Here is an 18,772-nt window from a genome sequence, read left to right as displayed (position 1 = left end):
AAAAGAAAAAGGAGAAAAGGCATCATTATACCTGTATTCAGTCTCTTGGGAGACAGAAGGAAGATTATATCACTTCAGCCAGATATCAAAATCTCTGTAAGCACCCCCTTGCCTCTTTGACATCTTCTCTTAGATGTCTTGTCACAGTCTCTGCTTCTGACATCTCTTTCAGATGTCTTTTGTAACTGCTTTAAATGGAACATGGCCAAAAATTAAGTTCTTATCCTTCCTATGTCCCTTTTATTGTTATCAACAGTACTATTATCATCCCTGTCTCTCAGCRGTCGTCATGTTCATAGTTACCAGTTCTGAATGTTTTACTTGCCAGAATTTGTCTGGTCAGATCAACAAGGTTTTGTCACTGCTCTAGAAGTAATTAGGAAGGACAGGTTTCCCAGCAAGAAGAGGCATGCAAGCAAATCTAGACCCGTGTTAGGATCTGTGAAGGTTCCTGCTTAAAGAGAGAATATTTTTAATACAACAAGAGAATCCAACAGAGAGAAAAAAGAAGGAATATTTATATACTTTTTTAATTTGTGCTGAAACTATTAATAGCCTGGCATTTTCTGATTTCCTGTATTTTTCACAGTGTGTTGTCCCTTTCTGCTTTTGCTTCCACTGGGCTGAAATAAAGAGTTACTTGTTTTCTTTAGAAATGTCATTTGTCCTATATCATGGAATTTGATTTCCTGGCACCTCTTGCTCAGCGCTGCAGTGCACAGTGTGGATAATGTTGTGTCTCAGCGACCCCATCATATTGTAGCGTGGCACTGAAATTCTTGAAGGTACACGTCAGAGGGAGAACTGCTAAGAGAGACCAACAGAGCATTCCCCCACAAAGAGCACTGAGGATTTCAGCCAACCGTTTATTTAACATCTGACAGCCTCGGAAAGGAAGGGTGGGTTAGCCATGTCAGATTCAGCCGTTATTAGTGTCAGGCAATCTAAACATACATCTCATTTGGCTGATTTCTGCTCATACTTTAGAACTGTTTCAAAAACAGCCCCTGTAGAAGTACTCATTTCAGGCTGCCCTGCCTTTTGARGGTAGCTTTCAGGCTGCATCTTTGAGCCAGCAATTGATTATTTACAGTCCTCAGARAAGGTATCCTCCATGCTGGGCTCCTCTGGTCCCTGGACACCATCAGTCCCTCACTGTGGATTCTGGGGAACTTGACACGGGCTGGGACAAAGTAGCTGGAGCTGAAGGGTTGGTGCTGAGGAGCTTCGGCCTCTCCAGGAAGATGCCCACTGAGGTTTTGGCTGTTCTGCTGCCGGGCAGTGCACGATACACAGGCTTCCTAGGTTACCCTGTAGCTTAAGTCCACCTGAGTATTCCTTCAGAAGACYTGAATCTTGTTCTCGATGATTACTTCCTTTTTCGTTAAACTCGTAACTCATTTGACTCAACTCATTAACTATGTCAAGAGCTCTTAAAGCTCTGTGGTCTTACTCTACTTTCATATCTGGACGGGCACCCATTAGTGCGATATTTCTAGCTAACGAGCAAAATAAGATTGTTTCCTTTTGTTTGAGAATTGGGAGCCTCTTAATTACCATGCTACCTCTGGCACTGATTACCTCAGTGACCTTACATCATTGTCATTGATTTTTGTCAAAAATATATGCTTGTGTCAAAGTTTATTATCAAGAGCCCTGACAACTTTTATTCCTAACTCTGCTATCGAGAATCAAGATAATGACTCAGAGGTTAACTACTATGCACTGATTTGACTATTTTGATCTTTTTGTTTGTTCCGGCTTTTGAGTGCCTTCTGAGTAGCAGGAGATTAAATGCCTAAAACAAATTTGAATGTGGCAAAATTGTAAGTGTGGACARGTGAAAAAATACATTATTGGACAAATTTCATTCAAAATACCTAATATTCAAACAAATAGATTAATTTGTGAAAGATTTCTTTATCCACATTTGCATTAAAAATGCTGTTTCATTTCTGATTGTTTGGATTTATATTGGAAATGCTTACTCAAATAAATTCAAGCTCAAAACATTTTGGAAAAGAGACCTGCAGCCATCTCTTAACAGGAGACGGGAGAATAAAAGCAATCCTTTGGAAAGCATGTTGAAAATGAAAAGCTGTACCTAGCAGTGCCAAGTATTAGCACTGCTCCCTGAAACACTGCAATTCATTAGTCACTAATTAGCTTTTGATCATATGGTCAAATGTGGTTTTGTTTTCTGTTGTTTTTTGTGTATGTGTGTGTGTGAAAGGATTTTATTATTGTGGAAGTTTACTGTTAAATGATTTCTTGTGCTAGGAAAATGCTCTTCTTTGTTCATTTTCAGACCAGGCTGATGTTTCCACTGAAACACTGACACCTTAACTTAGGAGCTTAACTTTGAGGTTTGGGGTTTGGTTTTCCAGAGCTGTCTGGGATACCTGTACTCCAGGTTTCACAAGAACAAGTGCCATTTAGTGTTTCCAAGGTGGGGTTGGAGCAGGCTATTATCAGACTGAGACAGAAATGTGAACTTCTGCTTTATAATAACTTTCTAATACAATATCAGTATGATGCAAAAGATCTTCTGGGAGACTGTCATTTCACTTTTGTACTCTTTTAATTTAAATGACAGCTCCTGCTGGCGGGCCAGGGATAGGTGTAGAATTCTCTTATTTCAACGTTGTCAACGCTTCGGTTTAATTAACTCTAATTCAGTGTAGCTTCCCCGTAGTTGCATAGTATTTCTGTCGTTTGTTCGCTCCCTCGCTGTCTTTTCTTTCTGCTGGCCTTGAAAGGCTTTGGAGCGCCTGTCAGGGTTACGGCRTGATTTCAAATGCCTCCGTGCCTGTTGCTGGGTGGAAAGAAGCTCATGGTGCAGCAGAGCAGCACCAAAGCTTTTCATCGTCAGCCGGGCGATTCGGACTGCAGTGCTACGTCCCAGGCTGGCTGAGGCTGCTGAGGCTTAAAATGATATATGCGTGGTTTCGAAGGAAAACCGAGCCGCCTGGCTTGTACGATAAAAATCACAGTGAACGTTCGAGGTGCTAGCGGCAGAGTGAGACCATCACTTATTACTGTCAGGAATGTTACCRTCAGATGGGGCAGCAGAGATTACCCTGTGCCTGCTCCCAAAATGCTGCGGAAAAGGCCGTTGCGCGTGCAAGTTCAGGACTGTGTGATAACAGCTCATCGAAAGCCAGAGCCCGACCACAGGCAAGGACATGGACCAGAGGGCACGAGCCACTGCTCCTAGGAAAATCAGCGAGCAGCGTGTGGCAGGGGACATCGAAGCCTGCAAGCAATAGGGTAGCATAAGCACATAAAGTAATAAGAGTTTTAAGCCATCTTGCATTTGGTGTGCGTTCAAATTATTATTTTTTGCAGAAAAAGATTAAAGACAAACTTTCCTGAATACTTTCAAATTAATAAATCACTTCCTATGCAGACCTTACTCTGTGTCTCCTCTCTCTGCTAATGCTATTGTGGTCTTGGTCTCTAGGGATATATGAATTGTTACAGTGATTCATCATTGTGACTTTGGATGGCAAATATTCATAGGCTCTGAATGATGAGGCTGTAATGAAGGTTGTGCTAGAATAGGCCTGTTCTGTCTATGTCCAAATTTGAAAGTGTGACTAGCAACAGTGCCAGTTAATTTTGCCTTAATGTAGCTGCTGTTCAGAAACAGTGATCCAGCCTTTGAGTTGTGGAGGTTTTGCACCACACTTTTGCCCAAATCAACAGCCTAATTGTCAAAAATAAACCCTAAACTTTGTTTGTTTTCTAGTTGAATTCCCTTTTCCTCTTTACAGTCAGCTCTCACACCCTTTCTCGTAGTCTTCAGAGCCCCTAAGGCTTCAGAAGCCTCTTCGTTCCTCCCTGTGATTTCCCACAGTGACAAAAGTCTTGTGCCAATATTCCCCTGGCCTAGGGACCTGCGTTTGCCGAGTGCTCCCCGTCCTCCTGAAGCAAAGCCGGTGGCCTTGAGCAATCTCTGCCTTTCAGTGTGTGGGGCTGCACCCACTTGGCTCAAAGGAGTTTAAAAATGAGAGGGGCTAATCAAAGCTAATCCGCTAGCCTTCCTCAGCAGTTACTGGAGAGAAATGGGCAATCCAACTGGTAATCCAGCRGTGCCGAAGCAGATGTCTAGGAAGTTGGAATAATCATCCTCTTCAGGTGCCTGTTGGACCATGGAAAGAGCTGACATAACTAAGTTCAGGCTTAACACCTTTTACACAGTTAGATGCAGGTTTGATTAATCTCAGCCAAAAATATATATCCTGTATAAAAGTATGCAAGTGTGCTTATTGCAGTGTAATTTTAATAAGTGGTATTCTGAGCAGTCTTCTGCTGTCCTCTCTGAGGGACCCATGAGTGCAAGAAAAACAATCCCAGCCTCAGCTGTCTACTGTAACGCTAACAGAGGTGGACTGAAACGACTGTCAAAGCTGACACATCAAAGATCTTCACAGGCAGTTCTCAACTTTGAGAAAAAAGAAAAAACAATCTGCTCAGATGTTTTCCTTAAAAAATTTGCAGATTTTCCAAGAGTGCCCAACTTCTGGTTTTAAAAAAAAATACAAAGATGGTAATTAAGATAGCTCAGTTATTTTTCAGTCACTCAAGGAAGCAGTGATTCCACTTATTAAAACATTGATCCACATGTGATACCATTAACACTGGAAAATAAGATTAAAATAACAATATATATTTCCAGTATATATTTATTTTGGTATTACATATGTGAAGATACCAAATAAATACTTATAGCTGAAATTGGTAACAAGGGCAAGAGCTGTGTTACTCTCCCATGTAGTAGAAATAAATACGAATGCACAGTGTATGTTTTCCTTTGATAGTTTTTAAGGTTTGGAAAGCAATTTGAAATGCCAGTTTCTTCCCAGGAATGTCAGCACCTGTGTGCTTGTGTGTGTCTGAGTGCCTATGTAAATCTGTGTTTCTAAAAAGAAACTTAATTTCCAGCAAAAAAAGTTTTGTACTATTGCTATTCATGCAAACTCTAAATTTTCTCCAGCTCYGTGAAAGAATACTTTGAAGATTTATTGCCGTAGTTTCCAGCAACCCGTAATGGCCCCAAATGGTTGGGAACCTGTTTGGTCCTTTGCTTTAAATGCGTGAGCTGGCGGGTGCTRCACATGGGACGCTGTGCCACGAGGACTCGCCGGTCCCCAGTCCARGCGCGGCCGGGGTGTGCGAAGGGTCCCTGGGACAGCGGGAAAGGCTTCCCGGAGCGCAGGGCTATAAGCTTAAGCACAGCACCACCGGGCTCAGCCGGCTGGCTGCCTTTGGCCTTCCACTAGCGATGCCCACGCACCACGGCACCCTCTCGTGCCGTCGTGCCTTAGCGTCTTGGGTCCCTTCGATCACCACCACTGCCGCTCCGCGCTCCGTGTCGGGCTGGGGACAAGACGGTGCAGGCGTGTGGTTTGGTGCTGGATGCAGCAAGAGGAGCAGCTCGTTTGGACTGTGAACCTCATCCACCTAGGAGAAGGTGAGGGAGCAGTTCGGCATTGCTTCATGAACTCAGTGCTTTGATTAAGCTAGTCAAATATTAACGTGCCTGGTGAGGTAGACCAGAATATCYTCTGGATGTATAAATATTCATATGCTAACATCTGCCACAGCTGCAGAGCTGTAATTCTCATTTCACGGGAGGAAAAAAGTCTCTTTGAGGAAGGTCCAATGTAGCAGAGGGTTTCTCTCTTCATACCTGTCACTTAAGAAGTTGTGTAACTTTTTTTTTAATAAACTTCCATTATTTTAGAGCTAGCCTAGTGTGTGAGGATTTAACTCCAACATAACCATTAACAATGTGCCTGCTTCACTTTTAGTATGTGCGTGTGAGGTAGTATTTTCCTTCCACTATAAGAAAAGCCTCCGTGACCATTTGCAGTCTGCTTTCTGCCATTGACCCGCTCCAGAAGCAATCCCACTTTGCCCAGTGAGTTGTATCAGCTTTTCCTTACGCACTTGGCCTCTCCAGCTGACACTTCAGAGCGCGCCCGCCGTTTCCCATGGCTTGACACAACCCCCTGCAACTCCAGGTCCTTGCTCTTTAGATTTGCCCCATATGGATCTACACCCCTCTAATGCCAGCAGGCTTACTATTTCAGCCTAGCTCCTTGTCAGTTGTTATGTTTATTTTTTCATATCCAATACACTAGAAATCTTTGTGGCTTTGTAGTTTTTGGCATCGGGAAGGCGTTTTTGTGGTGCATCACCRAATGTGTGAGTGTGCAGCAATTCTGTTCTCTTCACAATTTCAAAAAGAACTTGAATAGGATTGTTTTTCAAGGCAGGTCCAGCCCAGTTATTAGTGACAACATCGCTTTCTTTGATAGTGTTAGGTCTTTTGTCTGCTCGGGTAGAGCACCACACAGTGTTTGCCATTATTTTCTCTACAATTTTCTCTCCTTTTCCTTGCCAGAAGCTGTACTCAGTACTCCTCAGTTGTTTTAAAAGTGGGTTTTTTTTTCATTTTTAGATTAAATACCAGTGGCTGTGGGAGAACTTTATTTGCCTACTTTTTGGGTCCTTCGGCTTCAGGGGAAAAAAAAAAAAAAAAAAAAAGAAGAAAGAAAAAGAAAAGAAAAGAAAAGAAAAAGACGTAAGAATAATTAGACTTCACAGTTCTCGTTCTGAACTCTGATTCTTCTTTTACTTAAACCGGTATTAAAGTGTGCTGTTGAAATGATGGAAAAATTGAGTGATGATGGCAAGAATCCTGCAGTCCCTTGCAAAAGGAGACACACCATTTTTACAAGGAGTTGTCATTGCAAGCTATTCCCTGCAGTAGAGATTTAAAGCTCCAATCAGGTACTGAATGGCTATTTTATAGAGCAGAAATTTTCCTTCCAGCTTTATCACCTTTGACATTACAAGGATCTGGTCACATGCAGCTTGACCCTATTATTTCTGGAGAAGCCACTATTTTTTCTTTAAGACAATTTATAGATAGGTTACATTTTCAAGAGCTCCTAAATCCAAGGCTCAAAAGTTACTTGGGTATTTTGCAAAATTTCATCTAAATCTTCTGTTTTTTTCACTCACTACAGTTCATGCAGGTAAAGCCCTCAAAGCTTCATGTTCAAAATTTGGCACTCAGAGAATTATGTATTTTTTTTTAAGTTGCAGACGACCTGAATTACACTTCAGTCTAGCAATTTCATGTCCTTACAAATGCGACAAGTTATCCTGATCATGCTCTGCAACAACGTATTACTAGAACCTTTAAAAAGTACAGCCAGGAGAAAATCACAAGTGTACCAGAGGGAGCTGAAGAATAAAGATGTAAAACTTACGGGAAGAAAAGGAAAGCTAAACAAAATTCAAGACATAAGCTGACTGGAAAATTAACATTAAAAAGTGTCAGGAAATCGAGAAGCAGTGCTTCTTTGATAGTATTGTAAATGTGTATCTATGTAACTATTTATTTTACAATACAGTAATGGGAACCAAGTTCTGTTCTCAGTTAAACTGGTTTGTTTGAATGTGTAAATACTTAAGATTGACTAAAAGGCCATTGCATCAGTTTAACTCTACTTGTGCTGTGCAGCTATRACTGAGTTAAAGCAACCTCTGATTATAGATAAATGGCTACTGCCTGATGTAATATTTGACAGTGTCATCACCAACACAAGTTTTCATTGAAACTGTTTTCTATTGTAAGACATCATTTCAATCAATCAAACACTTTTTTTTCCGAACTGCACTTTTAAAAGACATTAATCATTTTAAGGGAAGAGGTACARGTACAGAATTTTGTTAAGATATGTTTTTGTTCCAAAATATATTTTATATTTATTATCCACGTTTGATAAAATTCAATGGCAGTAGACCTGATAGTTTCCTAAGATGTAAATGGTCAAATATTCTATTTTCATTTTAGAATRTCAGGCTTTTAAGTGTGTTTTTCCTATTTTGTACCAGAGTAACATCTTATTTTCTAGGTCAACATTTCATATTTGTGTTGTGATTAAAACAGTTGACATTTTGAATAAAAATATAGTAATTTATTGTATTAATTAAAAACAGTGACCTAGAAAAATGCTTCCAAACTAACCTAAAGACATCACTGTAGTGAGACATGACAATTGTGCTGCATTGTTGCTCTTACTGGCATTTCATTAAATACAGTAAAAATATACATATAAATGAAAAAGTAAAATCAAGAATGATTTTCATTGTTAAAACACTGCAAACTGAATATTCAGTCTGGAGGAAGGCTCATATATATTTGGGGAAACAAAACCAACTTTTGAAGTAAGTACATTTCTTGTGAAATGTGAAAAGCAGCTTTTGCRCAGGTAGATATTTGTTCCTTTTAAATACGTGATAGTTTTTTGCTGCCAGAAAGGGGAGGGGGAAGGATGTRCGAGGTGAAATCCTGAAGCCTTTGAAGTTTAGCCATGGATTTTTAATGAGTCTGTTCCCAGGGTTGTTCATTTGTACATATAAACTGCTAATACCATATAGTTAATTAAAAATGCAATAATTTTTATAAATATGTATATAAAATGTGAAAATTAATGGTCCAGAGAAAAAAGAAATAATAAACTAAATAATTATTTCTCTTGAAATGAGCTCAGACATACGACTCACTGTTCAGTGACACCAGGTTCCACTCTAAGTCATAGGGCAAAATATCATTGAAGACAAAGTAAATAATGCCCAAGTATTTCAGTCCTAAAGAATGCAAAGGACAAATTAAAGAAACACAGACAATAAATAGTACTTGTTTCATTTACAGTTCTGTATGTTCCCCTTTGAAGAGCTCATCGCTGAGATTAAAACTGCAAGAAAGAATCTGCCCTTGGAGAGGACCTCAAAGGAGCTTTATTCTCCGGATTGGTAGTAAACTCCATCTTAGTGTGTCACGAGTCAGTAAAATAGCTTCTAGATGGACACTGATTTCTGTTTTAAGTTTGGCATCCTAGATTATATCCTAGTTTAATCACTAAATAATTAGTGGGAATACTGACATGACTTCTCCCAAGTCCAGTGTGCCAAGGACAAGTATTTCTGCCAGGTACATAAGGGCATAAGGGCATTTATTATTTTCATTGTGAGACAGGCAAATMCATACAGAGCAAGACTCTTCAGTCTACATTAAATTCCATTTTTTTCAGTTTACCGAAAGCTGTAGCTCCCCTGAACTGTGTCATTTCAACAGTGTCTTCCAAAGAGGTCTGTCAGCCCTCAGCATTTCTTATATTTCACTAAGTCTTTARCACTCAGTTTCAACTGGAAACTGTTAACGTTTTGCTTCTAAAATGTCTTTTCAGAGCACTGCAAGTGGCTTTATGGACCACCATCATTCTGCAAACTGCAGCTGAGGAGCCGCCAGTCTAGATATTTTGGTCATTAGCAAGAGAAGCTGTTAGTATCTTAGATTAAAATAAGTCTTTGATTTCTYGCAAAGGCCACTAGTAGAGGAATTTCGTTCAATTCTTCTATAAAACTTTACAACTTTGTCTTCGCAGTGCAAGTTGGAGCCCTGGTGATGTTGTCATTTGAACTGAAGCTGTATTGCGGCTTCTTTTGTTCTCTCCTCTCCTTAGATGTCTGGTTGCTGCCTGCTGGCTTGCAGGAGTGAACGGGATGACTTGTGGTGACAGCTGTAAAGTTGAGGATGGGAGCAGAGAGAAGAAAAAAGCCCTCGTTCAGCTAGGAGGGGGCTTATAGCTCTCTGTTTCCATAACTACACAGAAGGAGGAAAACATGCTTCTTTCATGCTTGTCTAGATTCAAAATTGCCTGTTGTCATCCTTTCATGGGTTCAGCACCTCTGTGGGTTGGTCGCTGTAACATTTTCAGATTATGAAATTGCAGTGGAATTTGTGTATTAGCTTCACCGTTGAAATCTTAGCTTTCTCTTATTCAYCCTGTTTTCTGAGATGTCCCTTTATTTTCGTTTGTACTTGAAATGCTTTAGGCAGGTCTTACCAACCTTCTTCTTTATTTGAAAGTCATTCAGCTCTCAAAATAGTCCGTATAAGCTTGCTTAATTCTTAGAGAGTCTATAAATTTAAATAGTCATTAAATAACTCATTGTCCTTTAATCTTAAGAAACTTCTTAAAAATGTCCTTTTTTATTCTGCATTTGGTAAGGTGGTTACTCAAACATTTCCTGATAACTTTTCCTCCATGAATATAAACAACATTTGCAGTTAAATGGTTTCTTACATTATCAGCCAGTGACAGCCTATATTATCTTGCTGTACTGTACAAACTACAATTCATGCAACACAGATACTAGGAAGTGAGTTTGCCAAGCTTTATATAAAACCATTTCATATTTACCAGAATACCTTCCAAAAGAGTTTTCTTTTTTTAAAAAAAAAAAAAAAAACAAGGATTAAAAAATGAGGTTTACCTTATTAGGAGGAAACATGAGTTATGTAGAAATGAGGAATATTTTACAAAACACTTCAAGCAGCTACAACACTGCTAAACTTCAAAAACTTTTTAGTGCTTGGGAAAGATTTTTTCTTCGATTATAAAATCCTTCATATCTCTAAGATAATTTTAACCTAGATGTTAGAAAATGTTGTAAGTAGGGAGATGTTCAAATAAAATCTGACACAAATTGTGGCTTTTTTAACATGGGATACCATGTTCCTAAAGTTAAAAAAAAATAAGAGAAGTGTTTCTCTGAGATGGAGCCCCCGTCTCCAGCCACTCATTCCTATTCTCTCCCGACACTTTCCCCTACTACCATTCCCAAGTTTTCTGTCTTCAGATATCTGTGCAATTACACCCCAATGCTGGGGCACAAAAAAATAACAGCTTATTTATCATTTCCTCCAAATCTCTTGTCATTTAGGATTATGAGGTAAGATAATAGCCTCACACTTAATTGTTATTACTTCTTTAACCGTGGGTGACTGTGAGCACGTCACTGTCACGTGCTGAAGTTGTAGAGCAGCAAACCAGCTGTTGAGGAAGAGCCGTGCGGTTGCAGGATACCCTGAGGGAGGTCCTCGAGTTGCTTGGCAGTGTTTTCATTTTTTTCTTTTGCATTATTTGATTGCACCTGTCYGTTCTGATAGCGTAATGAGTCACTGAGACTCAAAGTGCAGACACACTGTGCACTGAAAGACCAGGTCTCTGTCGTATGAGATACCCACCAGATCAAGAGATGCTGTCACGTGCATTCAAGCCAGTACCTAACATGCGCAGGGTACTAAGTCATCCACTGAGTATGTAGTATATTGAGATTTACCGCTTTACTAGCTTCAGGTAGTGGATAATATCTTCTCAAAGTGTGAGATTTCAAGGCCAAAGCTTTAAATTGTTTTTATTTGCCTTCATCAGGAGTCACATATTGCAGTAGCATGAAATGTTAGGATATGACTGTGGTACTATTGTTCAGTAAAGATGAGCTTATCTCGGAGAATTGCCTTACATGCACTTACCTACAGATTAAGAAAAAAATAAGTCCTGTCCTTGGTGAAACTGGGTGCYTCTGGGAGACTGCTTTTGTTTAAAGTAGGCAGAGGACACCCCCACGTGCACTCATTARTCTACGTGAAGCGCTGAAATCTTTGATTGGCAGGTGTTTCGCACCACTAATATCTGCAATTTGTGTTGGATGCATCACTGCTTTACTTTAAGAAACCTGCTTGTTATTTTCATATTTCAGAAAACAAGCCTGCTGTATGCGTGCACATTCGTGTGACCGATTGCCATTAACACACAATTCACAGCTTTTGTTCTTATCCCACCAAAACTGGTCAGCATCTGACTATTGCTGACACGTCCGCGAGCCTGTTGATTACACTATCAGTTTCACAGATGGGTGCTTCTTGTTCAAAGCTTTCAAAACTAGAAAACGTTTAGCTAATGCCTTGCACTACATAAAGAGATCAAAAAGGTCTAAAAGCTATCTGTGAGTCTTCTGCTGCAAGCAATTAGGATAATACTGAATCCATCCCAAATCACATGGTAATAAATATTTTAGCTATCCCTTAAGCATGTATTGACATTCAGGGCTGTCTACTGGTAAATAAAACAATCAGAACTAAATTTCTATTTGAGTCTGGGCTGTTCTGAGTCTCCAATGAGCAAAGATTTTTTTTTTCTTCTCTTTCTCTCTCTATCTCTTTGTCTCCAGAGAAAATTATTGTGTGTCTGGAAACCAAGTTACAGTGCTAACTGAAATAGTGGCGTGTTATGTATGGAAGGGGGGCTAGGCTAGCAATTCTGCAGGGTCCCCTGAGATTTCTTTGCCTTGTCCAGTACAGAACAGAGTGCAGGCAACTGTATGTTTGATCAGAAGTGAATCCTGAAAAAAAAAGCAGCTTCTGACATAGGAAGCTCCATCTTCATGTAAACACTTCTGCAGGTATTTGGTCTTGCTGATCCATTGGTTCATGGATCTCAGCTTGTGTTGGAAAACTGAAGAGAGCAGATTATTTCCATGGTTTGTTTTCATTCTTGGTGTTCCTCTATGTATAATATAATTGCAGTTCACTTTCAAAGCCACTCAAATATGTGCACTGTGCATATGTAACCCTGTGCAATTATAAATAAGCGAGCATGGACACCATAGAGGACCTTACAAATCAAAGCACCTGAGTCATTCAAGCTCCTGAACTCCCTTTTTTTAATATTTTTTCATAAATTGTGGCACCAGTATGTCTCCAAAGTTATGTTTGAAGTKGATTTTCTAGAAATTAGGTGTGTAGCTCATCTCTGAATGTAAACAACAAATGTGCTGGACTAGTTCTGTGGTGTAACTTGGGGAAATATCGACTCTGTAAGGTGCAAAGGTTCTTCAGGTACTTTCTAATGTCACTTCCAGTTACGACAATAGCCTGAAAATTGGTTTCAAAACATGCTACTGTGGTGTCCCTGAGTTTTTAATATCCTGAGAAAGGCTTCCTTTATATGTACAGTTGTACTTGTCTTCCTCAAGTAAGCAATCACTGCAGCTGACTCTGTTGACCCTTTCTCACCATARGGTGAGAAGGATTTGTCTATGTGAACAATGAAAAATTATATAGCACAATGGGTATATTATTGCCAACAGTCCTTTGAGCAGACTTATCATATACTATCACATATGTGTTGTTCAGTATGGGATTTAAAAATATTTTCCCACTCTTCATCATCTGTTACTGTTTTCTTTAGCAGCACAGGTGTATAACAGTGTCAGCAAGACTAAGCAGATCTAGACAGGTTGGTCTACACAACAAAGTCCTGCTGCCATAGTCATATCAGCTCAGACTATGAAAAATTCACACCTCCTCATGTTTCACATTGCTGTGCTGACAAAACCCAGCATACATCTATGCCAGCAGAATATGACTCCCATTGGCTTTTGTTCAGAGAGCTTGGTGCAGCTACTGCAGCAATGATACCTCTCCATCAACATATGCTCCGTCTTCACTTGGTCGCGAAGCTGTGGTAGCAGAGGCTCTGCAGTGCATGGCCTCGCTGAGCCTGCAGTGCTCCAGCAGCCGTCATTGAGCTTTTGTCAGTTGTTCGTTTTATCTGGCCTAAGGGCTTACGAGAGCAAAGTGCTCTGGAGACTGGCTATAAGCAGGGAAGTGTTTTCAGATGCTTTTGGAGCTGGCTGGCCTGCTGTGCAGAGTCCATAATCAACACCCTTAATTATACAGACTGAGAGAGAAGGGCCGTACACCCTGGTATATAATACAGGAACTATTGCATCTTTTTCCCTTTGCACTTYGTCACGGCAGTTGGAGGAGAAGGCTTCACCTTTTGTCTGCTTTTCCTATCTCACACATCAAGGATCACATATAGCTGAGCCCCTGCTGTGTTATGCCACCTTCACTTCCTCTTCCTGCCCTTGGCAAGAGTTTACCATCTTCTGGAGCAGCATTCTGTCACCAGAAGGCAAACACTTTTGGAAACAGTTTACCTGCAACAGATTTAGTGACATCTATTGCCCCAAAATAGATGGTCTCAGGTATTTATGTAACCTCCCTTGGTAATCCATGAAGGGAGACACCCATGAAAGAGGACACTTGAGCCTGCCTGGCTTAGTGCACAGAAGTGGATAGGTTGTGTATAAGAYTGGCTTACACCCCTCTTTTGACTACAGAGGCAGCCGGAACAGCTGGACATGTAATTTTTAGGGTCCAGGAAGGATACTCAAGGTCACAGGATAGTATCTGAGACACCCTCAATTGTTAATGGTTCCCACTAGGTCTCTCTCTTTCCCCTCTGTCTTTACTACTGTTCCATTTCAGAACAAAAGAGAATAAGGAACCTATTTCTTTTCCTCCGTCATGAGTAGGAAGCTGCTCTCCAGAGATATGTGCTTTCTTCACACCACATGGAAGTTGCTATAGCCAGTAATGTATTTGTCAGCTGGGAAGCAACTAAAGCCCTGCCCGATAATCATGGGAGGCCCTGAGGGATGTTGCTCAGTGATGGYTGGGTCTGCAGTGTCAAAATGCCCCCATGGAACGAGAACAGCCTCGGCAACTGCACAGCCAAGTGTATCTAGCAGACTGACCCAAAAAGGTGACTAGGCATTGAACTGCTGCCTCGTTAGGCAGCTGCATTGAGCTACGTATCAACAGCATGAGAGTAGACAGAGCGTGTAGTTCTGGCAGCATCATTAGGAAGTACTAGCACACGTAAGAGGAAGACACTCTTCTTCTCTTTGGAACCACGTAAATGACATAGAGGTTCAGCATGGCACAGATTGCCCTGACACTGTTAACTTCCCAGTGGATGATTAGGTCTTTCACTTCATAATTTAACTTCTTGTGGCTACATAAAATCTACTGCTGTCTATTAAGTGCATGCTGGCACTGAACAGTTAAAAAGCTTTCTTTGTATAACTAGAACATAACCTTGAGAATTAATCTTTTTATTTATTAAGGCAAAAAAAATGAATTTTCCTTCTCATAACTTTTCTTGGCTTTCCCACATTTTTGGAGCCAATCATGAAAGAATGAAGCTTTCTGGACAAGCATTGGTCTCYTGCATGTTCTTCACAGGAATAATTAGTGATATTTCACCAATTACCCCTTGCAGTTTTATAACAGGTTAGTTATTCCAAACAAWTTTTTAAAAACACTTTTTGTGAAACTATTCTTCCTTATTTCAAGGCTTTTCATATTTTAGCTGTTACTGCTACCTTTCAAAGTCACATCTGTCAGAATTTAAGCTGAAGTAATGAGTTTGCTATTAAAAATGGAAAGAAACTTGAGAATTTCTGTTGTGCCATTGGCTTAGCAAGGATTTTTGACTGGGTACCTAATTTCCACTGTACTTGAAATACAAAATAAATGGCATTGGAGAGTAAGTTACATGTTCATTTTTATAGTCAGATCATGAGTAATTAAAAAAAAAGGTTTAAAGGTTTACTGTATGATTTCTCTTCCCTTTACTTGGTCTACAGTATTGCACAGTTGCTCTTGGTCCAATAATTGATCCAAGGCTTATGGACTCTCTGGTTTAATTTGAAATTTGTCCATTAATTAAGAGGAATAAATTGTAGTATAATGAGTAGAGCTGGAGACCAGGAATCAAAGCTTATGAGTTCTTCCAGGCTCTGTTACTGACTGGGGAAAGTCACTTACATCTTCTGTCCCATATTGTCTCTGGGACTCTCAGTATAATTACGCTTAAATACCCCCAAGCAGTAATGGCGAGGCTGATAGTGGCGAAATGGAAAGCTCTTGCTTTCTCAAACTCCGTAGAGATGTTTGGTTGTGGCTTTCAGGTCAAGTCCCTTTTAGGTTCTGCTGCTGTGCAGTTGATGTAATTATGGAAGACCGTACTGGTGCCTGTTATTTACATCTTTTTGAAGAAAATGTTCAACCAGTCTTTGACTGAGAATGACCAACTCGGTTTCTGAGATCCCAGAGCAGATGGGCCCCTAAGAGGGGGAAGGAAAATGCTTTGCACTGTGGAGGTGAGTACATTGCCTATGAGTTACTGAGAAAAGGGAACACAAGTGCCCTCCTGAAACCTTTAACTGACCCTGCACTTCATTTTAATTGAATCTCTTTAAAAAAGAAATCAAACAAGCGAAGGAAGAACCCTCTGTAAGAGCAAAGAAAGCAGGGGAATAAATAAGCAATAGGAAATACTCAGCACATCTCTGTCTGATTTGTCTACTTGTTGGATAAAAAGCTGAAAATTAGGAGTACCCCAAAAGAGGGACTAGCAGGAGACAGTCGAGATCATTTTTCACTGCCAGGACTGCACTGTGTTGTCTCTCCTTTTACAACTCATCGGCAGGCATTATTACCTGGTGAAAAAATTTGTTTTGCAACTGATCCTGAGTCCTCATAAATCATTAATGCCTGGCTAAGCACAGTGTGAGCATTACAAATACTCTGAGAATGAGAGCCCGTTCTGATATAACCTTGTGTCCAATACTAATGCCTGCTAGTTATTTAGTAATACAAAGGGGCCTCAGCTAGGAAGATCGATGAATCAATGCAGTTTCCTGACTTCCTTCTCTTCTCCTTCGTCCACCTGCCTTTTCACTTTATGATTCAGAAACTGAGCTGCAAAAAATAAAATAAAATAAAATAAAATAAAATAAAATAAAATAAAATAAAATAAAATAAAATAAAATAAAATAAAAAAGGTCTGTTTGTAGTCGTGTTTCGGAGGAGGGCAGTATAGTAAGTCGGAGGATAAAGAGGGAATTACCTTCTCCAGGTGGCTGTAGGAAAAGGAGAAGCTCCAATTTCTGATCAGGGCTTGTTCTGGTTTCTGTCTTTTATGAGCCAAGTTGCACCAGTGCTCCAGACCTGTTTTTCGTGGTGTACCTCCCTTAATGAATGCGTGTAGCAGAAAGCACAGTGAGATGTATAAAGGGCAGAGGTAGAAGCTGGGCCCAGGAGCTGCAGGATTGAATGTGATTAAAGGTTGCTCTGTAAAGTCCCTATAATCAGTCCATTAYAGGGAAAGCTGTTTGGGGATGTTGGTGCTCCAACCAGCTCTCCTGGTGGACACAGAGAGCCCCGCACCCATCAGTGCAATGACTGCCCTTTGTGCCGAAATATTTGGCAATCTCGGCTGTTGTCAYGGTTTCAAGGATGGTCTCTACTATCCTGCTCATGCTGAACCCACCTCYAAAATCCCCCAACCYRTTCAGAGCCTAGTTTAACTCTCTTTCCACTCCCCTCCTGCCGTGCGGGAGTCCATCTGTGTGGCTGCTGTTCGTGCACTTGCTGTCTTTGAACATTAAGAATAATTGATCGTGAGCTTGAAAAAGAGGAAATGGAATGAAGTGAAATAGAGATTGACCTCTTCTTGCATAAGTGTAATCTTAAACTTRTATGGCTTAGTCTTGATTGGAGCCCCTGACATGAAAGGAAGATTGTGCAGGGCTGCTGCTGAGACTACGGAAAAGGAAGGAGATTGAACAGCAAYGCAGAAAAAGTGCTGGTGGATGGAGGAAAGTAGATGGGCAAATTTGAGCACAGGAATGACAGAAAACAATGAAAAAAAAGTGAAATTAAATAGGGGATAACAGAGAATGTCTGAAAGTTTGGAGGGGAAAAGTAACTGTCTTTAAGGACAGAAATGATAGAAAATTGGTCTGGAGGAAAATGTAGTTACTGTAAGTGAAAGTGGAAAAATGGGCCAAGACAGAAAATAAAAGCAGAACATATGTGAAAAGGGAGAGAAAAATATTTCCTCCTCAATCCTCTCCAAACAGATGCAGCTAAGATAGATCTAGTGCTATGCTTGTGAAACCAGAGGTGTTGGGCACTCTGACCATAAATCTGACGAAACACCCACTGTTTCCTTGGTCTTCAGCTGAGACCTGAAATGTTCATGGCCAAGCCAGACAGTAGCACAGACCGGATGCTCTTCTGAGGAGGAGTGAGCATTTGGATCCCATTTTAGGTTTCACATTTGCTTGAAATATATTGTATTTTGACTCAAATAGATTCTTGAGAAATGGTGCATGCTATAGCACCCACAGGACAGAGTGGTTTATTTTCCTCTATTATAGATCTGACACGAGCCCGCTGTTATTTCCATGCCCTCTCTAATGATCTGCTTGCTCTCTGGAGAGCACGGACCCATTTCAGCACAGAATAATTAGCCTTTCAGACACTACTGTGTTTCCATTAAATAGACATAAATGTGCTAGGTGACATTTATTTACTTAGGCCTGAAAAATGTGCACCGCAGATGTTGGGGTTTGGGTGAACTTCAATTTCTTTTAATGCAGCGTGGTATATTTGCATGCTTTCTTGTTTAATCATTGGCAATTTGCTGAAATGATTCTTGYTGAGTTTCATTGGAGGAGCAAGGGGCATAAAAAGAGATTATTTGGGTCTAACTCGACTTTACCATAAGACCCTTTGGCACTGCTTTGGCAATACAGTGCSGAAGCCCAACAGTGGCTTTAAATACCATTATAGTTACACGCTCTTCAGGTCCTTTTACTTTGTGTAAAGCGGGCCTCCACATAAAGAAATGCTGATTTACAGATCTGTCTGAAGAGGAATGTGTTCAGGGTGTTACATGGAGAAAATGAGAACCTTGACCTATTGCAAACATAAAATAAAACCAAAATCCTTTAGTATTTAAAATCAGCTCTTTTATCACCTTGATTACTGGCTTCTGAACCCCCAGACTATTGCCCAGGTGAAAAGTATATTATTCATCTTGATAGCCACTTTGGTCTGCAAACTTGGAGAAAAGTCTTACCCTTAAAGGTCCAGCCAGTATATAAACCATGTAGGTTGCTTAGTAGTACACATCCAGACGTGACAACGTGGCACGCTCCTATTTCATTTGGTTAGTATCAATAGGCTGTGTAACAGGAGGCA

At 40.4% G+C, this 18,772-nt stretch overlaps 1 protein-coding gene across 1 annotated transcript in view; it reads left to right on the top strand.

Moving 5' to 3' along the window:
- The window catches only part of KLHL29 (kelch like family member 29), a 362,303-nt gene that overhangs the window by 279,868 nt on the left and 63,663 nt on the right, over positions 1–18,772 (top strand). The window lies entirely within an intron of this gene.

The sequence above is a fragment of the Rhea americana genome, unplaced genomic scaffold (genome assembly GCF_003343005.1).
Source record: "Rhea americana isolate MKP2758 unplaced genomic scaffold, rheAme1 scaffold_63, whole genome shotgun sequence".
NCBI lineage: Eukaryota > Metazoa > Chordata > Aves > Rheiformes > Rheidae > Rhea > Rhea americana.
This window is presented reverse-complemented; position numbering and strand designations above follow the sequence as displayed.